Source organism: Gavia stellata, chromosome 8, assembly GCF_030936135.1.
Source record: "Gavia stellata isolate bGavSte3 chromosome 8, bGavSte3.hap2, whole genome shotgun sequence".
NCBI lineage: Eukaryota > Metazoa > Chordata > Aves > Gaviiformes > Gaviidae > Gavia > Gavia stellata.
This window is the reverse complement of record NC_082601.1, coordinates 17,582,637-17,607,989: the sequence shown is the minus strand read 5'-3', so window position 1 is coordinate 17,607,989 and position 25,353 is coordinate 17,582,637.

The window sequence follows — 25,353 nt, the reverse complement described above, 5'->3', positions numbered from 1 at the left end:
TGTTAAGAAGATGCTTATTTTAGAAATGTCTCTTCCCTTGAACATCCTAAATTCTTCAAATCTTACTCTCTGCTGAAGCAAATGTTCAGAGCAGCTGAAGTCAATAGCACTACACAGAGTTTGAAGATGGGCTAGAAAGGATGACACTTGATTCTTACTATGTTTTTCACACTCCCCAGTCGGTGGAGCTGGAAACCTCATGAGAGATGTTGTCCTTCTGCAGATCTGCAGTGACAAATGACTGGGCAGCTCTGGAGATATGGCCGAACATTCAAGGTGTTTGCTTTCCCCATGAACTTCAGGACCTTTTTTTGTTTCTGCCTGAATCAAGGCCTGTTACCAACCAGGATGTTGTAGTCTCTAACCGGTAGGTTCTGCTCTCCAAATTCTGCTATAAGCAAAACAGGTGCAGGTTTTTTTTTTTCCAAATTAATTACCCCAATTATTCACTTTATTATATGAAACCTAAGGAAAAGATGAAGTGCACTAATTCCTGGCCACCTGCCAGTTGCAGCTCAATCATTAGAAATAACAAATTGATGCTGGTTGTTTTGCACTGTTCCATGGGAAGATTTATGTCTTTATGTAGCCAGTGCTGATGGAATAAATTAAACTGGGCATGAAAAAGGAATAAAGATTTACTCAGCATTTGAAAGCCTGACTTCAATGCCTCATGGAAGAGTGTGGCAAATATTCCGTAGACATGCAAATATATCACATATCTCCAACAAAGAAAGCCTGAGTAACTTGCCATTAAAGCTTTGACGTTTCACCCCAATGCCCTCTCATTCCCAGAAAAGTCCTCTAAGCTGCTGGGAAAAAAACATTGCATTCTCCCAGTGTAGAAAAAAAGCATACTGGGCTTTACAGTGACCATCAGATTTTAGAAATGGACCTGAAATGAGACCCAGCCTCAATCCCATCCTTATTTTGAGCTGAACTATGATGCCCGTGCCAGAGAGATTGCCTCCTTAAAAAGGAACTGAAAAGGAGAAACTGGTTTTGAATTGCTCCACATTTTGCTTTCTCAGGAGAAATGTGTTTGGTCGAGATCTAAACTGGAAGTTTTCAGGTCCTTAGGGCCGTTACGACTGGAGAACAACAGACTGCAGAGGTACAGAGAGTCTAGAAGAGGAGAGTACAGGCTGTGCATGGCTTTGGAAAGGCCTGCCATGCCTCTCCGTGCAGACTCTCTGGCAGATAGTCACCTGGACCGCACAGTGCTTGCGCCATGCAGGGCTTTTCAGTAAACATATTGGCACTATGATATTATTTTATTTTTCATTTTGAACAAGAGACTGCCCAAGGAAAGAGACTAGACTTAAACAGATCATCTTTCCTCCAAACTTGCCGCCAGCAGAAATTGAAGTTGGTTTTCATTCGTGTCCTTTTGGCAAGCCAGGTCTGTGACTTAGCCTAGATTATGTGTTCAGAGCTATGTACAGGATTTTAATCATTCTGCTTGCATTGCTTGGACTGCATTGGTTACCCTTGCCCAGTTCTTCCCCAAAGGATAAAAGAACATCAATTTTGAAAACTGTCAACATTCCAAAAAAGTCACCAGACAGATCAGGGAAAGGAAGGGGTTAATACGCATGTCTTGCCCAAAATATAAACCAGCTAAAGGTATGGGAGGTTTTTTCTGTGTTTTACATTAAGGCCCCTTTCAGAAGCCTTGGTCCCATGTAAGACTTGAACCTGAAGCACCCTGCCTCATGCAAGAGTTCTGCTACTTGAGACTCCTTGTTGCAAATGCATTTCTTTGTCAATGATTCATAGCAGGTTCTTTCTTGGATGACTTGTATTTCATTTTTTCCTTTCAAATGTACATATTGTGTGAGTTAGGCTGTGAAGTCATTCAAATAAATCGTCCTTTTCCCTTGTCTGTTCATAGGCAATTTGTTGCTGGGATTTATCCATTCTGATTGGGCAGCGTGGCCACATGGTTCATTTTAAATTCACTCTTCGTAAATGTTCTCTCTAAGTTCACTTGCTTCCAGCCTGAAATGGGTTTCATCCTTTCACTGTATAAGACAATGCCAAAACTTGTGGGATTGGATAAGTACAGGACTGAATGCAAAGTCATTTGCTGGAACATTTAATGAGGAGTGAACAAAAAGAGAATGAGTCAAAGTGAAATTGCTGATTAATCCAAAAGTGTATGCACAAAAATCCATGTGTATGACTCATGCAAGAGAGAGAGAGGCCCCAAATAAATCCAACTTGCTCACTGTAAAGTGAAAATTAGGAGGTATCTCTTGAAAAATAATCTCACAACCACCTTTCTCTTGATGCATCTAGAGCAATCTGACTCCCACCATCTGCTGAGGCTTTGTGGGAAATGTTGGAAACTCTCCTTCCTTACACTACTGAATTTTACAACCTTCTTCCTCTCATAGCTACTCCTGTTTAGGTACGTCAAAAGAATGTAACCTGTGGAGTGCTCAAAGACCAGGACCTGGCAATGCCCAGATCACGCTTTCAGTGTCCTTGCTGAAGCAATAATAGGGACAAGGCAACATGAGACAGACTTCAGTCCCACTCTCTAACATGGTTTTCACACACTGTTGAAGACCACAAGAACATTAGAGACAGCAGCAGATGTTACAGCATGGATGCATTAGAAACTGTTGGCTTACAGTACTGAAAGGACTTTGTCATTTACAAACTTTCCCATGAGTAATAAAGGAAAAATGTACTGGAAGAGGAGATAGAGACCTAGATTCTACCTAGACTCTGTTTTTAGGCCCATTTAAGCAGCAAAGGTGCCCACCACAATACTGAAAATTATCTGAATCACCTAATCATTTCTTAGGACGACCTTTAGAGTATCTGAGGAGGTAGAGAGCAGCTAGTCTTGCTAGCCACTTGACTGCTCCATGAGCTTGGAAGTTTTGATCTAAATGGGCATTTCTCAGCCTTCTGCTGTCAGCCATGTTACAACTGAAGAAATGGCATCACTGGAGAGTGACATCAAAACTGTAGGGACAGGGGGAGGAAGAAATGAGGGATAGGGCATGACATAAGCAAGGAGAAAGCTGTCCTGTTTTTTACACTTTAGGATTTGCACTTGGCACAATATGTATGTCCTGTATAAGAACTGTAACATGCCTATTGCCTGGTAGTTGAAACAGCTCAAACTACTTGCATGGAAAGGTCATGTTCAAAGAAGGTGTCCTGTGGTCACAATATCTCCAAGTCTTGTCCTCCTCCATCTTCTCCAACAACATCTCAAATGGAAATTTTTACCAGACATCTCTCACTCTCCAGTTATGCCATTTCTTCAGTTGTAAGGTGGCTGCATATATTATAGGAGGCAAGGGACTAATAAATACTTACTTTTTGGCCAGGAGAGGCTCTCAGGCTCTATTCTGAGCCAAAGTACTATAAAAGTTGATGCAAAAGTCTGGAGGCAGGAACATAGTCTTGTTTACATACGAAGCAAATCCTAAATGTGATGAGGAGCTGAAGTGTCTATGACAGAATCTTTCTCAGAAAGTCAACTTAACGACCATAATAGAGCCATCCACTGGTAATAATTCAGTGTTCACTCCAAGGCTGTTTAAGCAAAATCCTCACATCTGAGTTCCTCAGCATGGGCAGAATTTGTGTTTATAGCAGATGAACTGATTCCTCATTTGAGTCTCTCTTTTCTCGACCAAAGTCCTCAGTGAACTCTCAGAACTGCAATTACTATGGGTATTTGAATGGAAAATATACATGGCGGCTTAATCTCCTGTTACGGCAGAATACAGAAAAATCTAGTCCCGTCAGTTAGTCATCTCAGAATAGATCGAAGGAATGTGTAGCATATATGGCAATGGGCAGGTTTTTATATTTGTCCCAAGGATAAGCCTCACAACACTACTAAGTGGCACTTTTCCTGTAATTTGCTTAGTTTTGACATTATTCCATTTTCCCTTGAGCCATCCTTGAGCTGACATTAACGGGATGCACTCCATTAACCTCAATGAAGTCAAGGCCTTCAAAGCTCTTAGTCTGACAGTATTTTACTTTACTCTGGGGTGTAAATCAGCTTTAACACCAGGACTGCAGGCACTGTAATCTAAGCCTGGAAAAGTTAAAAGGGGGTTGTAATGCATTTAAAATCTATATGAAATAGAAGGATGATTTTTTCCCCTGAAGGAAAGAAAATGCTTTATTGGTTAAGCACTCTGATGTTCCCTGGAAAGGCAGTGGTTTTTCCTTTTTTAAAAGGGGAAAAAACAAGTACAAATTACTTCTGCTAGGAAATACCAGCCCATAATCAGTGGATGTAATTCTGCAAAGTGTTAGTGGTGAAATCTTTCTGCAAGAAGCATAGGGCCAGTTTTGAGGCCAATTCCTTCCGGGTAACCCAACCAAATCCAACAGCACGATGCTGCAAAACATCCAGCCTATCTCCTGACTCCTGCCTCAGAAGCTGGCTTTCATAGGAAAGTGTTTTACTTCTCACACCCACCCCAGAAACTCAGCTCCTGCCACTAAATAGCCAAAATTCCGTTAAGGCCCCAAGCCACCAACCTCAGTGCTACTGAGTTTCAGACAAGATGTCCCTTCTGGTTTCACTTCTCTCAAGCAGCCTGAGGTGAGAGGCTGTAATTGTGGGAAACAAGCATAGAAACAGAGAGAGCGAGACCAGATCCTTGCAGAAGGGAGGCCTTGAATGTGATATGAAGGGAAATATCTGGATTCAGCTGGACTTTAATTTTTATAGCTGGCACCAAAGGATATTTGGATTCCTTTCTTCTCTTTTAAAGACTCTATTCATCCACTGAGGGGGAAAAAAAGAGAGATAATGAGTGACTTGGACCATCAGCACTAGAAGGTGGAAAGAAATGGTATCCAGCCCTTTTTTAGAATGGCCTGTTCTGAAGAAATGCTGCAAAGGATTGACTGTGATACTTCAGACTGCCAGGAAGGAAACCAAATTAGCATCAGAAAGGAAAATGTGTGGGTTGCCCCAAGTACAATTGATGGGTTTAATGTTAACATTATGAGAGTCATGCCAGAGATTTTCATTGCCGCAGAAACCCAACAGTGGGGATAGGTAAGATGCCCAGGAAGATGGCACTGAAAATCTATGAACTGGAGTCCAGATGGCTCTCCTGAAAGACAGACTGAGAAATCTTCCTAGCAAAGAACAATTCCTGTCTTTTCTGCCTCTTTACAAACAGGGCTACAGTTGAAAATTAATGCAATTAGCTGGATGACCTAGAAAAAGGCAGAGAGAGTCTCTCTTTTCAGAGATTTTCTTGTGGTTGGACCAAAGTCCCATTCATGAGAAGAATCCAGCAAGAATTTCACAGCTTACTGAAAAGTGGTTCAATGCAATCTGGCTGAATTGAATGCAATGTTTCACATTAGTCCTGTGCTCAATGTGAGCCAATCACATTTCCACCCAATGACTCCAGGGAGTCCTCAACGTAATGAGGCAGTGAATCTTGATTGGATTCCTAAGGGATGGGTAACCACATAACACAAAGTATCATTCAAAATGATGGATTTCTTAAAATCTGGGTCATGGATGTTAATGTTAATGTCACAATAAGACAGAATAACTTTCCACTACCTGTGGTCACAAACAGAGATCAGGACCCACAGTTCAGCTAGGTGTTTCCAATGATGACAGCACCCAGAGGGTTAACATGCTGGTCATCCCAGAGTTATTTGTAGCCCTAATTCACTTCCCTATTTTAAGAACTATTCTTTGTCTCCCATAGTCTGACATACAAAGCCCAGTGTCTAGAGCCCAATCTCTGCTGCCCAGAAAAAAACTAGTTCCTTGCCCTCATTTCCCTTCACGGCCCCATCCCCTCATATTATTCCCCTCAGCCAGAAAGGCAGGCAAATGAGACATAAGGGACCTTACTCTAACAAGACCCCATGAATCTCCTGTCTCTGAAGAGCTTTACAGGCATTTTCCCTCCTCCAGGGTCTCAAACACAGCATCTCCAAATGCACTTACCCTCTGCCAGCCTAGGTCCTGGGAACTTGAGTTTATTCCCAAACTCAGATGTCCCAGTTGACAGCATTAAGCAGTGACTGCCAAGCCAACAGGCCAGTGAGTGAATGGGTTTTATTAAAAATAAATAATAACTTTTAAGCAAAGCTGAGTGAACTTTATCTTCACCTTTGAAATAGAATGGATATCAAATCTAGGTTGGACTTCACTCATTACCTGTTGGCCCTTCCAAAATTAACGTAAATCACCCCTCTGCTTTAATTTCTTTGATGCTTTTTGATTTTTCTCTCTTAAGTGGTATGGAAGAGAAAACTTTTTTACTTTTACGTAAACTCTAGGGAATAGTTTTTAAGCTCATGTAGAGTAATACAGACAGGTTTCTAAAATGCACTCTTCAAATAGACATTCATGCCCATATTTGAACACCTATAATAGTTGGCCTGACATACAAAGATAGAACATCTACTGATATATGTGCCAGTTGTGTTCGATATGAATCTAGAAATCAAACTTCAAGCATTTTGTATTGAACCTCTGGGGAAAAATATAAAGACCTGATATCTAGGTGTGAATGCAAATGAAGCCTGTTTCCATTCAAGTCTTTTTTTAGTACTTCTTTTTATTAGGCCATTAGAATATTCCTAGACAACAAAAAAATATTAATTGATCTAAATCGGGATTTGCAGTGGTACCGGAAGAATCTGAACCAAACTTCACCAGAAGAACAGGAAGAAGAATGGGTTTCACTTGAATGAAGGCTTTTTGGTTAGTTTTACACTCAAAGTTTGAACAAAAAGGTCAGCATTGTTTCTAAAAATAAAATAAGAAAATCCTTACCAATTAATTATTATTAATAGTGTTTGAAAAATACTTTAAGGGTAGTTTCTGGTCATTCAAAACATTTTACTTAGAAAGCATCTGAATTTTTTGGTTTTAATTTGGAACCAAGCAGGTTCCTAATGAGAAAGAATGTCTGTCTGTCCCCACTGAACCCAAAGGACCTGTTTTTTTTCCTTCCTGTGAGTTTCTAGCCCAGGCTTTCCTGGACCAGAGAGGGTTAATATGTGAGAAAGAAGGGTTCCTTGTAATGGTGAGGAAGAGAGGAAAAGCTTTTAAAGAAGTTTCTGCAATCTTGTCTTGCTGACTGTTTTTAACATGTAATAGATTTTGTAAAGGGCTTTTAAATTAAGTCATTCATCCAGCTTTGCTGCGTCACTTTCTGCTTCATGAGTTTTTCATAGACGTCTGGGAACAGCTCTGGAAAACATAGGAGTGAACGTTGAAGGATGTATAATGGACCACGAGAAGGAACCTCTTTGTTATCCAGTTCTGAACTCAGAATTTACCTAATCTCACCCGTTTGGAAGTTTCCAGATGAGTTGTGAACGTATCCAAGTTTCACCTGCAAAGCCCTGAGAGGTGCAGGTCACAGTCATCTCTACATCCTGTACCAGTACAAAAACTAAACAACTCTTGCACATCCAGGATCCTGGCAAACCTCCCAGGAGATTGGAAATAAGTATCACAGATGGGGAAACAGATCCTTGTAGATTAAACTGTTTTTCTGAGGTTGTTTGGTAAAACTGTGATGGAGCTGGAGACTGATGTAGGATTTCTGGAATCCTAGGGCTAAACTTTAAGGGCAGAACCACTGGTACTGGAGAAGATGTGCTTGAACTGATGTTGTCGAGAAAATCGGTGTTCTGTAGTTTAACTTCTAATCAAAGGTAACTGAACGTATTGTGTGTGGGTGTATGTAACTGTATGAATTTAATGCATATGCATACATATGATGGATTTCTAATAACTAGCTTCTCCACTTATTTCAAACAGTCTGGGACCATTCACTGTGAAGAAGGTGGACAGAGTTTGAAGCCAAGTTAGGTTTTCTGCAGCAGAAGCTAATAAGACTGTGTAAAGTTTTCTACCTACGGAGCTGGGATAATACCCAGAAGTTACACAAAGAGTGCCGAACCAAATACAGGGGCCTTATTAAAAGGCAGAGTAGTACCTAGCAAGGAATAATAATGTCAAGGTAAAACTCAGTTGATGATTTCATATTCATGTGTGTCATGAATGTTATTGCAGAATAGAAAATCCTTCCCTCCACTGTTTGTTGCTGTTTGGGGGTGGGGGGTGAGAGGAAGAGGCATTGTCTTTATGCAGAAAAGAGTCTTTTGAAGGCACTGTGGAAGGGACTGATTTCTCTCTTGTTCTTTCCATTCCTCTTCACCCCCCATACTTCCATTTATTCATTCATCCATATTCAGTCCCTGTCTCTCTACCTAAGGCTCAATTTATCTGTCATTGAACATGTCCCGTGCTGGTCCCACTACTGTAACCAGAAAAAGAGATGATCCCAGTGACTCTGTAAAAGTCATTGTAAAAGCCATTATAAAAGTCATTGGAGGGAGATGGTGAATTGATCAATGTCCTTGCTGATAAGCCAAAGAAGCTGTAAGTCTCTTGCCAGGTAGGAGCTAGAGAACTAGAACAGCTTTCAGCTGTGTCAGGTCAGACAGCTCAAGTCTAAATTTCTTCAGATATGCCGTGGCTTTCCAAGTAAATACTGTCTAGTCTCTGCAGCTTCTGAGGATTGTTCGACTCAGATTCTGACCTTAGGCTACGTTCTCTTCGGTCCTGATCCAAAATAACTCTGCTGATTTCAGTGAACTGACTCTGGATTTGTGCCACTCAGTGCAAAATTGGAATTTGTCCTCTCAGAGACTAGCTGTCCCAGCAGAGTTTCTGTGTGGTGCTCATTCAAGTCACTAAGAATAAAGCACAGCAAGTTGGGGGTGCAGTGACCTTCTTACTGCCTCCCTTGTGTCACCAAAAAACAAGCGAGGTCCTGTAAAGTCAGCCATCCAAAGCACAGAGCTGGTTATAAACAATCCAAAAGGTCCTGTTTTCCCAATGCAAGGGAAAGAGCTCATTGGGCAGCTCTGAGATGTATGGATTGTGTTTAGTCTACATGCTTAAAAATAATAATAATAAAAATATTGTTCAGGCCAGAAGGAATTTACAGGCTTAGAGCATCATGGAAAGCAACTACCTTAGTCTGCAGAGTGCAAATATTCCAGAGAGACCCAAATAAGCTCCTCCTCATCCTATTAATTCATCAAACTTGGCTATGCATCATTGGCCCAACACAGCACCCTTTCCTAGGCAATAATCTTCCTCTTCATGGTCAGTCATGAGCTGTGCCAGATTCCTCCCAGTCTCTGCGAACTTGATTGGCATTGGGCATCAGCCAAATAACCAACTTTTCCTCACGGGATTCAAGTTCCAGATACCAAAGAGCCTCTTCCAGCAGCATTATGCATAGGGTGCTACACTGTTATTTATATGAGGCTCAGATCCTCAGTACACCTTTCATGGGGAAGGGGATATGTCTGAGATCACACCCTTAGGAGGATCACATCGTCTGGTGCTAGGAATGTTGGCTTCAAGATAATTAGGCCAGACACATTTCAATGGCAAATCGTATTTTTCACAGTCCAAGCAGCCAGACACGTTTACCTCAATTCACAGGATAAGCAAAAGTTAGAACACTGAGACACTCACCATCTTTCAGCTTAGAGATTTAAACTCTTTGCTGGGAGCTAATTTGGGGACACTAAGCAGCATATCAAGGCCATCTCAGCACCGCCATGTGCAGCTGCAAAAAGCCATTCAGAATCGCAGCTGGATGCCTTTTGCCTTGTCTTAACACCTGCCATAAATATTCCCATCTGACTTCCCTCATGTTGGGACAGGAGGCTGGAGATTTAACAACATTGATGGCAAGATGTGGCCTGGAATGATGGATAATCATTATAAGAATGATAACTTTGATTCACTAGTATTTATCTATTGAACCTTGGGTTTGTTTGGAAAAGGAAATTCCTGGATGGAAACTTCGATTTGTGATTCCAAATAACCTTACCATTCGACAGCATCTGTTAACAATTGTTACTAGGCTGACAGCATTAAGTTCTTGCCATGTCTTTGGATCCTTTGGGTGAAAGGACCGAATTATTTATTCTGGACAGAAAAATGTACTGACTCCTCTAAATTCACTTTATGGATGCTCATTTAGGAGCAATGAAAGTCAAGGTGAATTCAGGCAACTGTGGGGTTTGTAACTCTATATGCATAGAAAGAGAAAGCCAAACTCACTGCTGAAGTAAATGGGAAAAACTCCACTGAGGTCAATAGTTCCAGCGTCACTGATTCTAGCGAGAGAGCCTGGCTGGGTATGTGCAAAGAAAGTGTCAATCATTTTCATCTTATAAACCTGCACTCATTCCATAGCCAAAAAGTATAAAGTAAGTCAGCCAAAGGAAATCCTGGACCTCAGTGAGCGTGGGTTAAGTGGCTTTGCCAAAAAGGAGAGCATAGTTTATAGGACAAAGGCTGCTATTTTTAATAAACATAGAGGTTTTGTTTAAATGGATATATGTCCATGAACAGTATAGACTGCTGTACAGCTTTTTGAAGCACATGGAATGGGAACAAAGACCCTTTAAATTAAGGGCCTATTGTGATCTCATTGGTCACATATTGTCTAGAGCCACCACTGGTGAACATCCTCTAAGGTTAGGCTGTTCAGTGCAAAATGGCTTCCTGCTTCTCTGTCCTCAGCAGACCTCCAGACGACCCAGGGGAATAGTGAGCAATAGTGTTCCTCTGGGGTACCTGTACACCTTATTAGTCATCGACATTCTGTCTGAAGATCAGAAGGGATCGCAGTCAGCAGAGAAGAGAGTAATGCAAGCAAATAAATCATAACATTCACCAGCAACATAGTGGGTAGGGAAGCAAGGTGGGACCCTACGTTTCCTCTTCACTCTCAGCTCAGCTCCATTGACTGCTCAACACTTTCTGTTCCAGACCCACAGCTATGACCAAGGAACAGGACAGGGCTTGATTTCATTTTACCATGTTGAGTATTTGATCCAAGCACCAAACTGAGGAGATGTTTCTGAGCTCTTTAGATCTGCTGCACAAGGCTGGGCTAAGCAAGGCATGGCTCATATACATAGGAACTAGAGTAATTTGCATTTTCTGTGAAAATATGCATCTGTTTTTAACTTCTTTTAGAAGAAGAGGCCAGAACACTAGATCTGAGGATTGATACCCTCATAGCACATTCAACCAGAGTACACATTTCCTTGGTTGACTCTTGATTTGCTTCATGCTAGGCAAAAAAACCCAACACTTCTCTGAGGGTCAAAGATCCATGGTGCATGGAGTCCTGGGTCTTTCAAGCAGCAGTGTGATGTGGGGGGAGGCATTAGAAATGTGTTCACCTGGGAAAAGCTGTGTTTGCTGTAATACTGGCGGCAGAAAATGCTTCATTTTTACTCCTAAATCATCTGAAGGTCTCTAATTGTCTATGCTGGGGTAAAAGCAATCCCAGCCACCCACCAAAGCCAGTCTTCTCCCAGAAAACCTATCTCATCCCAGATTTTGCTCCTCTGGAACTGAAACCCAAGATCATTTCCAAGGAAGGAGTGGGTGTGGTTGTAGATGTCTGAGTGTGGAGGGAGGTAGCCATAACTCAGAGCTCTAATCTCAACAGCTAAGATACTGATTTTTTTGTTTACCATGGGGCCTTGCACATACATATCAGAACCAGCTCAAGCAGCTTAACTTCAGTACACAGAGCTGTCAGGAGACTTGCTGTGACTCAGCCCAGAAGATTGTGCTCTAAGGACTTCTTTTGACCCCAGAATGATGGCAGAAGATTACTTTGGCCTCTTTGTTTGTCCCAGCCTTGATACTGTAGAGCACATAAAATAATCTTTTGCTACAGATTATAGTTTCAGACTATTTGATAAACAGGAGTCTATTTTTAGGCAATAGATTTGCCTAGGGAAGTTGTGGAATCTCCATCTCTGAATGGTTTTAATAGGAGGTTAGACGAATCATTTAGGCAAAGGCAATCTTGCCTTGAGGCAGGCAGATTCTCCCAGCTCTGTTTTCCATGACTCAGTATATTATAAAGAGAGAGGAAGAACAGAAACTTAAGCATAAATTGGCAATACTTGCATCTTTTTTGCAGCAGGCAAACAGTACTGTTTGAGGACAGATGGTGAGAAAGGAAATAGGAGAGGAGCTGAAGAGGAAGTGAGGCACCAGGGAAAACGAACTAAGGAAGAACAAATGGGTGGAAATTAGATTCCTGACTAGAATTTGGAAGCGAAGCAGTGGCGCGTCTCCCCACAACTAAGAGACTCAGCAAAGGCAGGATCTAATCAATACTGAATTTTAACACACTGACTCAAGAAATTTTTTAGATCCCCCTCCTTTGAGCCAGCCATCTCCATGGAAGAGTGAGTGAACAGGTAATGCTGGGTTGGCACAGTCAGAATACCTTTAACAGGTAATTCAAATAGACACTGAGAATTTATGCTCCCTCCTGCATCCTCAGTTCAGTTCACTTAAGCTTTTTATTAAAGTTGAATTTCAGTAAAACCATAGCTACAAAACCAGCTGCAATCCTTGTGTCCTCCTATTTCTGTATACACCTGTCTGCTATGTCTAATACTTAGCTCTTGGGATATGATCCCTTTTTTCAGCTCTGTGTCTGTGCAGCCCTTGGGACAAATGGGAGGGAAGCCCAGCAGAGAGCTGATTATGACATGAAAGTCATATGAACAGTTCCTCTTTTAGCAGGTAGTATTCACCTTGATGTGAGGCTCCTTATAAGACACTTGTGGACCCTAATCTAGGGAGACACTCATATTTTCCAGGTCATGAGTGGAGCAAAAAGGGGGGTGGGATTTGGAGCCAGGGATTTCTCAATCTGCTCTGATTGTGCTGGTAGGTGTGGAGATGGGACTCTGTTTTCACTGCTTTGTCTTCCTCCAGGTTTGGCTGCATTGTCTGATCTGTCTTTGGTGAGGGCTTTACCAGCAGTCTCCTGTTCTGTCTTACTGTGTCGACAGACATTGCAGCACTTAATTCAGAGCTGGGTACTTCAGATAGCAGCATAGCAGCCCCCAGCAGTATTACAAAGGGCACATGTGTAAGGGAAAAGAGGACATTTCCCATGCAAACCAGTGTTTGCATGCTCTGCCACGTCAATTGCAAGCTTTTGCAGCCACAGAGGAAACAGTTATTTCTCCCTTTATTAAAATGGCTGCTCCATCCCATTGTGGACTGAAAGAGCTACCTGGCTGCCCTTGGATCCCAGCTGACTACCAGCCACAAGCCTAGGCCTTTACCAGAAAGGAGGGGGAACCATCAATCTCTAAATGAAGACATTGTCCTCCTGATTATTTCTTTATAGCCAGCGGTGTGTGAGGCTACAGAAAGGAAAAGAGCAGTTCCAAGATGGCTGCAGGTGAAGGAGTATGTCCCAGCCTCGATGAGGCTTTTATTCTGTCTGGCGCTGCACAAACTGCTCTGTCAACAGGAGATGTCTCTATGTTAAGCATGAATTTTCTGGAAAAGACTAAGACTGCTCCCCCCATCTCCTCCTGCCAACACCATTCAGTGTAGCATACCACTCCAGACCAATTGTCACGGCACCATGTTGTGTCAGGAGGCTCTACCAGTTTCTTTCCTTGTCTGGGCTTGGATTAACCTGGCCCTATACATCTAGAGAGTCAGTTCAGAGAAGGTTTTGACAGATATGGGCAGGGAACAGGCATCAGTCACTGGGGCTCCCTGGAGGACAGAGGAGATAGGACATTCACGGGTACCTGAGCCAAGATAATGAAGGTGTCCCCATAGGAAAGAAGCCATAGATTACATGGCCTGGTCTTCTGCTTAGTTGTCTGCAATGATCAAAAAAAAGATTGGTGGAATGGTTTGCATGGAAGAGCTTTGTGTTGGAGACCAGGAGGAACTGCTTGGAGCAAGGTCCAGATAGACAGCAACACTGTAAACCTTGCACCAATGAAGTCTATGGCAAAGCTCCAGCTGATCTCACTGAGGGCTGGGCATTATTTTTGGTCTTTCCTTGTCCCTGGAAAAAAATATATTTGTCTAATGAAAGACATGTTCTCACCCTCCTCTACTGACTTACCTACCAGCTGGGGGTTCAGTACTAACCTTTTGGAGAACCAGTTCATCCCAGAGAAGTATCCTCTATTTTATTGGAACTCTTGACCCTGATGTATAGGATTTCTGTTTGTGGAGGCCAGAGGATTGGCTTTATGCACCACGTTCTCACAAAATAACACAAGAGGGTTCCACTAATGTCAAGAAGAAAGTGATGGTTTGTTAGGAGAACGCAGCCTGGAGGTATCACAGGAAAAGCTACCATTCAAGCCAGGTGTTCACAGACTGACTTTCTTGCTACCTTCTCCATATCTTTTTCCCTATGTTCCAACCTGCACTTCGGCTGCTAAGCTTTACACAGATTGCTCCATCTTTCCTTTTTAACTGCTATTGTTGTTCTTTGTGCCAGTATTTTTCTTATGTACAAGAGTCATCGTTACCAGCACCAGATCTAGAAGATGGAGACAAGCCCAGTCAATAGTCGTCTTGTGAATGGTTCAGCTTCAAATGTCCTGGATTTTTTTTAACCATCTTCTAGTCATTGTCTGCTTTGTCATTGTAAGTGAAGAATTTGTTTCCATCCAGTTCCTGCCTTCACACCTTTGATTAACAACCTGGTCTCTTGTATCTCAGCATCCAGCATCTCTTGTATCTGCTGAAAAACTCTTGGTGTCCTCCTGATTTTGGCCTTGGCTACAATTTGTTTTTTGTGTGTGTATTTTCATCTTCATCACTATCTCCCTGTAATTTCTCCTGACTTCGGTGCCTTCATTGCAACAGCCTGTCCATTTAGCTTGGCACTCTCTTAAATGGGTGGTGTAGCCATCTCTCTTCAGATTGGGACAGCCTGCTTTTCCTGGGATGCAGAATGCTGGCTCTCTGGCTCAGTGGTCCCCGAGTTAGCAGATCACCTGGTCCTCATGAAAACGTTCTGCAATGCTGGACCATATCACTTTTTCTGATGATGTATCATCAGAAAGAGAGCTCTCTATTTCTGTCATTTCTGACCTTCCTAAATTTGAGAATACTTGGGGGAAGATATCGTGGGCGCAAATTCCTTTTTGCTGTCAAATTGCATACATTCTGCCAACGCGTACTATCACTCACTGTCCAAGCATAGTGAATCATACCTTGCAACATGCCCCTTCAGTTTCTAATTAGCGCATTCTGGCTAAGCGGCCTCAAGATTTTCAATGTATCTTGTAGAAAACAAGTTAGTGTTAATAAGGCGGACACTGTATCTGGGGACAAAAGCTGCAAGAAAGGGCCTCCACTTTGCCAACTGCTAAGTAACGTGACCTTAAGAGGGGAATAAGCTGTTGTTATAGGTTCTGTGATGATTTGGCTGTTTTGGGCTACACAAAGTGCAATTTATTACACAAAGTGTAATTTATAGTTTTGCTTGGATGTGATGCTTCTTGTTCTTCCCCTACAGAAGTTTAACATGCTGTTCAGGCCATTTTCTCCCCACTAGGTATTTCCTACAACTGCTTCCATTGTCAGACGTGTTTCACCTCCAGTGAAACACAGGGGTATTACAGCTGCATAGGTTCAGTAGCAGCAAAGGAGAATTCCGCAGTAAACTACCTGCCTCCTGCTAGGTGTCAGCTGCTGAGGCACATGAGCCTCATTCCTCCTCTACATCCAAAAAACTTGTGTCACTGCAAAGGTGTTTCACCACCCTTGCACGCTGTGGGGTGATGCTTGGCTCCTGTTGAAAGTATTTAGGCATTGCTGAAGATGCTGCTGTGGTCCACTGAAATCTTACAGAATTTCACCCTGGAACTGTCACTGAGATAGGAGGTTACATGCCACAGACTCATTCCAAGTTAGACTGGTGGGGTGGGTGGCTGCCTCTGCTGCCAGTGGTGGTTGAACACAATCACAAGCCAGGAATTTTCCCTCATATTGTTACCTTCTCACTCAGCGGCCTTTTTCCCAAATTGGCACTTTTGAGAAGAGCAGGACATTTATTAGACAGTTATTCCATTCATTGCCCATCTGTTGTTCCTCATGATGAGCAGGGATGTTCCCTACTGCACCAAAACATAGGCTTGGCTTTTAGGACATCAATCTGAGTCCAATATAATAGAGTCCTTTTTTCCCTCCACTGTTCCAGGCCCATGCTGAAATGCCATTTGCATTGGAGGACAATATCTGAGGCAAACATTCCCCAATGAGTATTTTCAAAGAAAGAGACTTGAATGTACTCCTTGAAACACAGCAGTGGTTGCTCCAGGGCCTTCCAGCCTCTGCACTGGAACTGCTCTACACACACAACAACCAGGTCCAGAAATGTGGGGTTAATTGAACATGTTGGTTTCCATATGTCTGCAGCATGGACGGACCCAGTGTCTGTCACATCCATGATGCTGGAGAGCTTGCATGTATTAAGCTCCTGTCATTACAGACACAAGCTTTTTACTTCAGTGTCACTCTGAGGCTCCAGCAGCCACTCATTTTCCATTTGGGCAGGGCTGTCTATTGCTTTCCACTGCTATTTCATCTCCAGTCTTGCCTGTGGGAGGGATGAGTAAGTGATGGGGAGGAGGTGGGCAGTGACGGCTCTGACAGAGGCATATTTTTGCTGGACTTTCATGTTGTTCCTCTGTATCCGACGGAGAATGGTCCATCTACCCTGCACAGTGAGCGTCTCTGTGTGTTCGGAGGGAAAGGCTGAGTTGTGCCGATATTGCCAGCGGCTCGTCATGTGCCACTGGGAGGCTCTAATGTAGTCATTCCTTTCTACCACCCTCACTGAGTCAGATCTCCTGCTTGCCTTTGATGGGATTGAGCCGCCTTGGATCAGTTGTGTACCAGAAACCATCTGCAGGCCTGAATCTCCTCTTCTTTTGTTAGTACTTCAGCACCTCCATGGTATTGTCCATGTTATGACAGAGCACGGGCTCCAAATCTGAAGAAATTCCTCTGTTGGATTTATCTTCTCTCAGCATGGCTAGACAAATTGCTTCTTGTAGCACCCAAGAAAGGAAAAAATAGTGGTGCCGACACGCACTTTTCCAGATATACAAAGGATTAAAACACTCTGTCCCCAAATTATTCATTTTTTAACTGTGGAAATGTTGTAATTTTTTTTCCCCAGAGAAAAGAGCTCCTTCTTTTTCACATGGGATTTTTTTGCAAGTTTACACATTTCTTTTTGGCTTTATCACACTGTTCATTTGTGCTCATTGTGTATTAATGAAAAATCTGAGAAGATAAAAATGAACATTCTTTGAAACACTTAGAGTCTCCTGTTCAAAAGAGCTCTTCATTTTGAATTTTCCAGCATTTTTATGCTTTAAAGCACTCAAGAATGACACAAGTTGGCCTGTTTCAGAACAGATAAAATATTGCATTGATACAAAGTATGTTTTCCCATGTTTTGCACAGAAACCTGCGTGTGGTTCTCCTTCTTCTTTCCTCTATTGTTCTTCTGTTTCTCAGAACCTCCAGGAAAAAAAAAATCCCCAGAGTTCCCCAGAGCCTTTGCCGCTGACACACACATGTTTACTAGATTGCAATGCATTTCAAGATCCAATTGAAAACTGCCCTTTTTCAAACACTTAGTGGGTGCACTCCAGCCCACATCATGGCTTCTTTCCCATCTCTCCCACCCCAGCCCGCCTTTATCTGGCCTCTGCTGCTATTGCCACTCTGAAAGGGAGCTGCCCAAATGGCAGATTTTCTGTCCTTTTTCCATGTTGCTTTGCTTGGAGCTATGCTCCAGCAAGGCTGCCGCTGGACAATGTTCCCAGTCCCTTTGGTTTCTTGTCTTTACCCACAATGGAGGGTGGAAAGTATCTTGTATTATGTTCAACAGGGTGTGGGGGAGCAAAGGGAAGAAAGCAGCCACTTCTGGTCACAAGGGATTGTCTATTTGCCAAAAACATCCAGCTCAGCTGGGATTCCCATTTCAAGCTGGATGTGATGACTCAGAAAATCGAGTAGATAATGAGCTGTTTATGAGCAGGTCCTGTTTGATTACTTTGCTGCAAAGCTGTGAATGCCCTGTTCATGAGAAGCATCCTGCACTCTGACCTTGTAGAGGGAACCTGCATGAGATGAGCAGAGTTCAAACCTCCACCTCAGCAAAGGAAAACACACTGTTTTCTGAAAAGGCCACCTGAGAGTTGACCATCCCATGGTGATTCTCCAGGAGAACACTACATAGAATACCATCAGCCTTAACACATCAACTTGCCCAACACTGAGCCTGATGAAAGGCAGAGCAGATATTTTGTTGAAAACAGATTTCTAGCTAGAGTGAAAGAAAAAGAACATGTTTTTCCTTTCCTCCTCTCTGCTGGCATCTCGCCAGACAGCAGCCAAAGAAAGCTGAAAGTCATGATGCAGTTCTGGGAAACGGAAATACTTCCTACATGAGATGTTGGAAGAGGCTACTCTGTCCTAACACAGCCTATAGGAGTCTTCTCCTCTAATTCCAGTTTGAAATACTCCTTATTCTTCAGGCAAACATCCAGCCTTGAATTAAACCTTCCCAATGACGTAGATACCATCCCCAGCCCTGAAACGTTCTTCTATTGCTGTGAAAAAAATTGCATCTTCTCTTCTCTTTTAAATTATTCCCCATTATCTCCTTATTATACCTTGTCATACTTGTGGCTACTTAACCGAAAAGTCCTCCATTACCACATTAGTATATGGAGTTCATTGCCACAAAATACCAAAAAGGACAAGCACTCAGCAGGGTTCAAACATGGGAAATATAGCAAGGCTTCCTGAATTTCTTTGTCTCCAGTGGTACATTCCAGGGAGCTCTTTCCATGGAGGGGCACAGTTCATTTTCCGCAAAAGCTGGAGTCAGGGGAGTTCTGGCTTTTTCAGAGGTTAATTCTGCAAAATGAATGTTCATCATTGCTGGAAAGAAGGGAAGGGGAATTGTTTGCCTTTTATAAAAAGAAAAAAGAAACATTGGCAGATCTCAGAATTGACATTGTTTGTGAGATTCTGCAGAAACATTTAGGGAGTTTTGTTCTTTGTTTGGAGTACTGGGGAAAAGGGGGAGGAGAAAGGAACCAGCAGTAAAACAGATAGGAAAAAAAAAGACAAAAAAAAGAATAATTCTGGAGGAAATTCAAGTGGGAATGGTTTAGTGGCAAAGCAAGGGGGTTGGCTTTGAAGGCTGAGGGTTCTGTTTTATACTTGTGAGAGCTGATGAAACAGAGCCCGATCCTGGGAGATTCTGGAACTGATTATTGAACTTACATAATGAAAGAGTGGATTTACAAGAAATTTTCCATTAATTATTGTGTTCACAGGTGATACCTAAATGTACACCCAAAACTACTTGCAGGAAATATGTTTTACAGTAATTTCTTTTTGTTTGTTTTCATGCTGTAAGATTTGCAAGTGTAAAAAAATCCAAGTGCACATGTTTTATTTGCATAGGTGATGTAGAGAATATATAAGCTTCCTAAATGTTTTGCTATTTAATTCTGCATGTGGCACTCCAGCCACTCCAGTCGGTACACCAGGCACTACACCAGGCACTCCAATCACTCTTGAATTGCAGGAAAACAGGCAAACCATATTCCCACCATACAAACAACAGTTGGAATTTTTTAGCTTGTTAAATTTTCCTCCTTTATCATGAGGGGAACGATCAATTTCTCTGCTTTTCCTATGAATGATCTCTAAGATCATACATTTGAGGATGTTCCCTTGTATAACGTGGAAATGCAAGACATCAGTTTATGTTAAAATATAGAACATGCATTGACTACTGCTCACAATGGAATAGTCCATGTTTTTGTCAACACTGCTTTTGTAAATTAATTGATAGGTCCTTAGAGGTGGACCAAAGCCGAACAATTTGGACACTGGCTTGAACCTACCGAGAGGCAGATCTGAGATATTTATTCGTTCTATTACAAGGAAGCAGCTCGAGTACAAACTGCAGCACAGGGTATAGGCTCTAGTGTCTGTAGGTAATGAATCACATCCACATACATGCAGACAGTGCTATGGGAACAAAACCTGGCAGCCATGACAACAAAAACACAAGCCCTTGTTACACAAACTAAAACAGTAACTCTATTAGCTGTGTGTAGAAGGCCTTTCTCTTCTCCAGAGCTGGCCACAAGAGGAGAGAATGGAGTTATAGGGAAAGTCACGGCAGTACAAGAACATCTCCAGGAATAAAAGTTATGGGGTTTTCCTAGTATATGAGAAGTTGGTGACCATGACAAGTTGGCAATGACAATGATGACAGAATGGTGAGCAGCCAGGAGTGCCTCTCCCGTAGAAAGCATTGGCGCAAAAGCTATTCCAAGGTCTCTAGGTAAACCAAGACCTTCCCTATCTGAGCCATGGCTCTTTCTGACAATAACCATAGTGGAACAAAGCAGTTGATAGGAAAGGTGGAAAAATCATCACTTAAATTCTTTACATTTCAAGCCCTCTATCTTTCAAGAAGATATATTTTAGCTTGACTGAAAGACTGGGTGAAGTTCTTTGGTGTAGGATATGCAGAAAGTCAGTCTGGACAGTTCCTGGTAAGCAGGAAATAAAACTTTAGCATGAAGAATCCTAAGAACAAATGCCAAAACTACTTTTTCTTAAGATTTGCATTCCAGTAATACCTGCAAGTTCATACTGGCACTGGCACCAGCATGCTAGATGAAATATAAACACAAATCAGAACATAATCTTTGCACCAAAGCAGGTACCTTCCACATAGGCTATGGCAGGACAACCTAGTTCATGTGCCACCAGGAGCTTCCTTAATGCTTTGCCACATTCTGATCCAAATACCTGGCCAGGAGTGATGCTTTTTAACAAAGGCAAATATCTCCCTATGGATCACTAGCATTGTGGATCAGTTATGTCAGCATTCCCCTACCAAAGCTCACAATGAGAAGGTGCAAGAGACCTCAAAGCAACTCAACTTTGACTCATAAAAGACAAAGAGACAAACAAATAAAAGGAAAAGAGCATGACACAATCCATGATTTCTTCTAAGACTCTTAACCCTTGAAGGGTTATAACAGTGATCAAGGCAGGTGGATAACCTGACGTACACAAAGGAGCTTATTAAAGAGTGTTGCATTTGTTATTCAGCAGAAGGCACATGCTTCTGTGGTTTGGAAGATGAAGCAAGAAAGGACTCAGGGTACAAAGCTGGTGTGGATCATTGGCTCACAGGTGTGGTCACACAACAGTCACTTGACTTTGGAGTTTTCGTGCCATTGTCATGCTTAGCTGGGGAGTTGGGGTAATAGTACCATGGACTCCTGTCAAAAGAAAAAGAAAGAAAAAGAGAACAAGGATGACCCACAGACACTTCATCTTTCTGGAGTTTTTCTCTGAGTTAGATAAGATGGAAACAGCAGAATAAAAAAGAAAAAAGGAGAGGAAAAAAGGAATTAATAACTTTTTTCAGTCAAGTGAGATCTGCTTGGTGTGACCAACTTCCCCCAAGGGAGAAGGGCAAGACTCTTATGGTGACACAGGATGAGTCACAGATAACTTTACCCTTGTGTTGCCCAGGGCAACTCCCATGACTTCAACAAAAAACTGTCGAGGTAAGAAAACAAAATGGTGCTTCATCTGAAAAGTGGCTCATTTGCAGGGAACATTGTATTTCAAAATGTAGCCTGAGGTCTGGTTTTAGCCTCCTTTCCTGGAGAAACAAGGACAAGCATGCCATCTTGGTTTGTGCATGTATTCAATCTGTTTGTCTTCCTGTACTGGCCATTTTCAATCCCTTTTTGCAAAGACTTCCACTTTCCACAGGGTTTGTGGACCTGGTGAGGAACAGAAACACTACAAATCTATACGAAAAGCTGTGTTATGAGCTTTAGACCTCTGCAAAATCACCAGCCCTGGAAAAACAAGCTTCCTAGGTTCCTCTCATTGAAGTACATGTTGAGATACAAGGCTTGATCTCTCGTGCAGTGCATCGTGCACAGCTTGATTTCTTGTGCAGTGCATCTGCATGGAGAACTGAGCAGCTGTTGCAGCTCAGGACTAGCTGATATGAAATCCTCCCCATGGCCTTGTTCATCTCCAGCCCCAGAGATTCTCTGGCAGAGGTGCCCTGCTTGCCACAGAAGACAACTATCTTACAGCACAGAGCCAACCTAGGCGATCTTGACTAGGAAGAATGCTAGCTAGCTTTAAAGATATAGCTGAATGGGAAAGTACAAAGGAGGACTCTTCTGCATAGCTTTGAGGTCTCAAAGGAAGCCATGAAATGGGATCAGCGCTCCTGGAACTCGAATAACCTCCTCCTGGCATTCACGCACGTCCCACTGCTTTGTGTGAGAAGCCCGTGCTCTGTGCTAGCCATGTGGGACAGCATCACCCGCATTCATGCTCTGACATTCAAGAGTGATTAAATATATTCCACGAAAGGCAAAACCAAAATAGAAGCCAGTGAAACAGCAGGGATAAATAGATGCATTTCTGATCTCACCCAGCAGTGCATCTATGAACTATCCCACTTCTAATTTTTGTTCCGACTTTTTCACCCGCTGTTCCTTCTCGCTAGGACTTCTTTTAATGCTGCTGTAGAAGGAAACACGTTTCATTAATGCTAAAATCAGTGGGATTTAAGTTAACTTACTGCTGAGCATCAAAAGCTTTAGGATCCTGTTTCCCAACGCAAATGCTTCACAGAATATGAGCCCATAATGCCTGAAAACGGGACGTAGATTTCCAAGTCACCTAAGCACACTTTGAAAATGCTACTTTCTAATGCACTGGGGATTTGCCACCATTGTACACAGCTGCCCAATCCAGTTCCTGAGAGCTGGACCACTGGGATTCTTTAACCACCAATTTCATACCCACAGCATGCCCCAGGTTTGCGGAAATTGCTCCAATGCAAAGCCCAGCTGCTGCTGGTGCTTGCGCCCAGAGTTCAGACTGGTGCAGCTGCAGAGCTGGCTGGTCACGCTCTTTGAAATCCCCTGTGTCCTGAATTGCATTGTCCCCTGCAGCTGGTCCCTGCCTCAGAGCAGCAAGAAAAACATGTCCTTAGCTCAATCACCAGTACCTTGAACACAAGCACTGTAAATCTTGGCGAGGTCTCAACCTTAATTTTTTTACATAAGCTCAGCTTGGCTGCTGACTCGTGCACCTCTCTCATCCACACTGGGTGCACTCCGAGCTCACTGCAATGCCCTGTATTGGGAAAGGCCATGGCTCCAGCTGCTGGCAGCACACAGAGGAGATCACTGAAAATAAACAGAGAGCAAGCAGCTTGGTTTTCATAACCTCGGTTAAACACAGGGGGTGAAGGATCCGAAGCAGCAAAGTCATGCAAGTTCAAGAAAGGCGGAGGGTAACCTCTGAGGGGCTCTTTTCTTTGGCAACCAGAGAGGAGGATAGTGCACAGAGGAGGGGGAAGGAAAAATTGTGGAAAGTTTTGGCCCTCTGTGCACAGCAAGTCTGTCTTTATCTCCTCCTGGGGCTGTTACAACAGAGCTGACATTCATCACTGATACTAACAAAACTGCTTTCCTGGGTTCATGTGACAAAATGGTGTATCATAGCTGACCCCTACCCACAGAGCAGAGGCAAATTGAAATTGAACTTATCCTGTGCACTAGCTCACTTCTTGCTTGCAGAGGCCTCGAAGAATCCTCCTTGTTCTCTTCACCTGAAGCATAATTTAGCTTATTTCTATTTGTGGTGGCAGTGAGAGATTTCCTCTCCCCAAGTCATGCTGGGATGGTGGGATGTTGGCAGTCCTCCACTGCCTGTGGCAGGGAGTTGGGAGCAGCCGGTCACTGCAGCCTGTGGTAGACAGTCTATGCAGGGGATACACTCCTTTGGGCAGAGGTGGGACACAGCTCGGTCCTTCTGTTGGGACCACCGTGCCTGCTGGGGGAACGGAAAGCCTCCATAAATCACAGGAGGAAGCTGGGCCCCTCCAGAGTTTTTGAGTATTGATGGGAGCAAGCACTGGACTCAAAGAGGGTGGGAAGAACCTTCCTGGAGACCTAGATCTTCCCACAACTTAGAAAATAATCCATTAACTGAACTCACACCTGTCACCAAGGACCTGCCTCCAAGTCACAGCAGTGCTGTAAAGTCTCCCGCATGCATATGAATGGTTCTTATATAGCATATGTCTTTACATGCACTATATCAACAAAGATTTTCATGGAGTAAATCAAATAAATACCCAGACTGGAAGCCTTCTAGCAGTTTCTCTCCAACACATTGGATTTTTTTAGCCCAGAGGTGAATGCCGGCTACCATATCTGTGGTCAATGCTGAGAACCTGTGCATCTTTCAGGATCCTGCCTGTAGCCTGGTGACTCCTCCAACATTAGCAACAGTAGGGTAGGAACCTATGAAGAGGGCCTCTCCCAAGATTCGGGAAATACATTTTCTATCCACAAACAGAATTTTTTTTTATGGTTTCATTCTGTCTTTTTATTTCCACTGGAACTTAGTATATGAAAATGTAGTAAAATTCTTTTAGATATCAAAAGAAATTCAGGTTGTGTTGAGGCAAAGTTTTGGATTAAGGTCCAGATAAAGTTACTGCTTTGCTTAATGTCTCATTTATCCAAGCATAGAAGGAAGCTCTTTGGCCACTTGAATGTTACTTTACTTATTTGTGGACTAAGTTTGGAGACCTGAGGATGTGTCTAAGCTTGCTGTTGTGACTATGACATTTGATTGTTTGTACAGGACGGCAAAATTTTGTTTCCCAGCAGCCTGAATTAAACATTACTCCTGAACTTATGTCCCACAGTGATTGTCACACCTTAGAAAGAACTTGTTATAGTTGATTGTAGACATTGCACAAAATAGATCTGGAGGTGACTTTCTTCAGTGCCATCAACTCTGTCTGCCTGCCCACAGACAAAACCTGTCCTCCCCCTGTCATTCCTGAGACGTGTTGTGTCCAAGCTGTCCTTAAAAATCTCCAATGAAGTCTGAATCTCAGGCTATGCCAGGCCTTCATTATCTTTCCTAATTGGAAGGTTTTTTCATTATATCTAACCTACATGTCCCTTGCTATACTTTAAGCCTTGTCCTCTGCACCCTGGACATAAAGAACAAATTGTTCTCTTCCTCTTCATCTATCTTTTATGTATTTAAAGACTGTTATCATATCCCTTCTCAGTCTGATCTTCTCCAGACTAAACAATCCCCCTATTTCAATCTCTCCTCATTAGTCATGTTCTCTGGACTTCTGATCATCCCTGTTGGTCTCTTCTGGACATTGTCCAACCAGTCCCATCCTTCTTGAACCATGGTGCCCAAAATTGGAGAGAAGAGAGTACAGCAGAAAAATCACATCCCATGTCTGGGATGGTACTCCAGTTGATATATCCCAGTATGGTGTTTGGTTTTTTCATGGCAATCTTAACTCTTCTGACTTCTCATCAGCTTGAGATTCACAGTTG